This window comes from Etheostoma cragini, unplaced genomic scaffold, assembly GCF_013103735.1.
Source record: "Etheostoma cragini isolate CJK2018 unplaced genomic scaffold, CSU_Ecrag_1.0 ScbMSFa_2018, whole genome shotgun sequence".
Taxonomy (NCBI): Eukaryota; Metazoa; Chordata; class Actinopteri; order Perciformes; family Percidae; genus Etheostoma; species Etheostoma cragini.
Window position 1 is genome coordinate 1 of NW_023266134.1, and position 3,618 is coordinate 3,618.

Below are 3,618 nucleotides of genomic sequence, written 5' to 3' on the forward strand. Positions count from 1 at the left end.
ACCAGCAAATTCCAAAGCACAGAAACTGGCAACATCAAAATGTCTTCACTGGTAATCCCCTTCAGAAACCAGCAAAGTTCAAAGCAAAGAAACTGGCAACTTCAAAGTCTTGACTGGCAATCCTCTTCTGGAACCAACAAAGTTTGTAGCACAGAAACTGGCAACATCAAAATGTCTTCACTCGTAATCCCCTTCAGAAACCAGCAAGGTATGAAGCACAGAAACTAGCAACTTCAAAGTCTTGACTGGCAATCCTCTTCTGGAACCAACAAAGTTTGTAGCACAGAAACTGGCAACATCAAAATGTCTTCACTGGTAATCCCCTTCAGAAACCAGCAAAGTCCAAAGCACAGCAACTAGCAACATCAAAATGTCTTCACTGGTAATCCCCTTCAGACACCAGCAAATTCCAAAGCACAGAAACTGGCAACATCAAAATGTCTTCACTGGTAATCCCCTTCAGACACCAGCAAATTCCGAAGCACAGAAACTGGCAACATCAAAATGTCTTCACTGGTAATCCCCTTCAGAAACCAGCAAGGTATGAAGCATAGAAACTGGCAACTTCAAAGTCTTGACTGGAAATCCTCTTCTGAAACCAACAAAGTTTGTAGCACGGAAACTGGCAACAACAAAATGTCTTCACTGGTAATCCCCTTCAGACACCAGCAAATTCCAAAGCACAGAAAATGGCAACATCTAAATGTCTTCACTGGTAATCCCCTTCAGAAACCAGCGAAGTCCAAAGCACAGCGACTAGCAACATCAAAATGTCTTCACTGGTAATTCTCCTTCAGAAGCCACCTAATTCCAAAGCACAGAAACTAGCAACTTCAAAGTCTTGACTGGCAATACTCTTCTGGAACCAACAAAGTTTGTAGCACAGAAACTGGCAACATCAAAATGTCTTTACTGGTAATCCCCTTCAGACACCAGCAAAGTCCAAAGCACAGCGACTAGCAACATCAAAATGTCTTCACTGGTAATTCTCCTTCAGAAGCCACCTAATTCCAAAGCACAGAAACTAGCAACTTCAAAGTCTTGACTGGCAATACTCTTCTGGAACCAACAAAGTTTGTAGCACAGAAACTGGCAACATCAAAATGTCTTCACTGGTAATCCCCTTCAGAAACCAGCAAGGCATGAAGCACAGAAACTGGCAACTTCAAAATGTCTTCACTGGTAATCCCCTTCAGACACCAGCAAATTCCAAAGCACAGAAACTGGCAACATCAAAATGTCTTCACTGGTAATCCCCTTCAGAAACCAGCGAAGTCCAAAGCACAGAAACTGGCAACATCAAAATGTCTTCACTGGTAATCCCCTTCAGAAACCAGCAAGGTACGAAGCACAGAAACTGGCAACTTCAAAGTCTTGACTGGAAATCCTCTTCTGGAACCAACAAAGTTTGTAGCACGGAAACTGGCAACATCACAATATCTTCACTGGTAATCCCCCTTCAGAAACCACCAAATTCCAAAGCACAGAAACTAGCAACTTCAAAGTCTTGACTGGCAATCCTCTTCTGAAACCAACAAAGTTTGTAGCACGGAAACTGGCAACATCAAAATGTCTTCACTGGTAATCCCCTTCAGACACCAGCAAAGTCCAAAGCACAGCGACTACCAACATCACAATGTCTTCACTGGTAATTCCCCTTCAGAAGCCACCAAATTCCGAAGCACAGAAACTGGCAACTTCAAATGTCTTCACTGGTAATCCCCTTCAGAAGCCACTAAATTCCGAAGCACAGGAACAACAGCAAAGAAACAAGCAACTTTTGCAATCATCTAGTATGGCGTAGGAGTCCACATTTCAGCTCACTCTTACCTTCTGGACCTAAGGTCTTCAACACTCCGACCAACGACTCGACATGCAATCCTCTTCAGGAAATGACAAAGTCCAAAGCACTGAAGTTGGAAACTTCAAGTCTTCACTGGAAACTCTCTTGAGGAAACGGCAAATTCCAAAGCACAGAAACTGGCAACTTCAAAGTCTTGACTGGCAATCCTCTTCTTGAACCGACAATGTTTGTAGCACAGAAACTGGCAACTTTAAAGACTTAACTGGCAATAGTCTTCAGGAAATTGCAATGACCCCATGACAGAAACTGGCAACTTCAAAATCTCTGCACGAAGGCTCTAACTGGAGCTACACAGTGAAGTTCTGGAGCATGAATTCAGGTTGTGGGTTGCGGAAAATATCTCAAAGGGCAACTTACTGTGTAGACGTGCTATATGACATTCACATTTTCTCCTTCTTAACATCAAGGAAGTGTTGAAGAACTGGCAAAGAAACAGCAAAAAGATGGACGAGGAAGTAGCAAAAAACTGGAAAAGAGTTGGTGACAAACAGCGAGGGCAACAGCAAAGAAACAGGCAACTTTTGCAGTCATCTAGTATGGTGTAGGAGTCCACATTTCAGCTCACTCTTAGCTTTTTGGACCTAGGGTCTTCCGCACTCGGACCAACAACTGAACATGCAAAGCAAGTTTCTCAAAGCCAACAGCGTCACCACATCTGGTGAATCCATAAAACTGGCAACTTCAAAGTCTTGACTGGCAACTCTCTTCAGGAAATGGCAAATTCCAAAGCACAGAAACTGGCAACTTCAAAGTCTTAACTGGTAATACCCTTCAGAAACCAGCAAAGTCCAAAGCACAGAAACATGGAGTGCCGTACTGGAGCAAATCGGTGAAGTCCTGAACCATGAATGCGGCACGTTGGTTGCGGAACATACAGCGGTGAAAGTCTAACCTCATCTCAAAGAACAAGAACTTACTGTGTAGGTGAGCAACATCCACATTGTCCCGTTGTGAACATCAAGGAAGAGTTGAAGAAAAAATTGGCAAAGAACCGGTAACAAAACGGCGACGGCAACAGCAAAGAAACAGGCAACTTTTGCAGTCATCTAGTATTTCGTAGGAGTCCACATTTCGGCTCACTCTTACCTTCTGGACTTCAACAGTCCGACATGCAATCCTCTTCAGGAAATGACAAAGTCCAAAGCACAGAAACATGGCAACTCGTACGGGAGCAAATCGGTGAAGTCCTGAACCATGAATGCGGCACGTCGGTTGCGGAACATACAGCGGTGAAAGTCTAACCTCATCTCAACAAACAAGAACTTACTGTGTAGGTGGGCAACATCCACATTGTCCCGTTGTTAACATCAAGGAAGAGTTGAAGAAAAAATTGGCAAAGAACCGGTAACAAAACGGCGACGGCAACAGCAAAGAAACAGGCAACTTTTGCAGTCATCTAGTATTTTGTAGGAGTCCACATTTCGGCTCACTCTTACCTTCTGGACTTATGTGGGCAACATCCACATTGTCCCCAAAGAACTGGTGACGAACGGCAACGGCAAACCAAAACAATTGTGACAACACGGTGTCATGAACCAGCTCAAAGTTACCACAAAAACACGGCAAATCACAGATAATCAAGTTTTAACCCTCTATTGCATGTTGTTGCTAAATGGCAAGAAATTCTTCTTCTTAGTGTTTTTCACAATAAACCATTTAAAAAGCATTGGTTTTTTTTTGTTTGATTGTGTAAATATGTCTTTTATTTTGAAGTGGTACTCATTTGATGACTTCACATACCCACAGAATCCTGT

At 43.1% G+C, this 3,618-nt stretch overlaps 1 long non-coding RNA gene across 2 annotated transcripts; it reads right to left on the bottom strand.

The window, feature by feature from the left end:
- Nucleotides 1-10: 10 nt before the first annotated feature.
- On the bottom strand, nucleotides 11-1,531 carry LOC117940242. Of its 2 annotated transcripts, none has more exons than XR_004655727.1 (3): nucleotides 1,468-1,531; nucleotides 1,201-1,392; nucleotides 11-127 (listed from the first exon to the last, which is right to left on the bottom strand). It is a non-coding gene; the product is annotated as an uncharacterized LOC117940242 (long non-coding RNA). The 2 variants fall into 2 exon arrangements; XR_004655728.1 differs by lacking the exon at nucleotides 11-127 and adding an exon at nucleotides 187-259.
- Nucleotides 1,532-3,618: the final 2,087 nt, after the last annotated feature.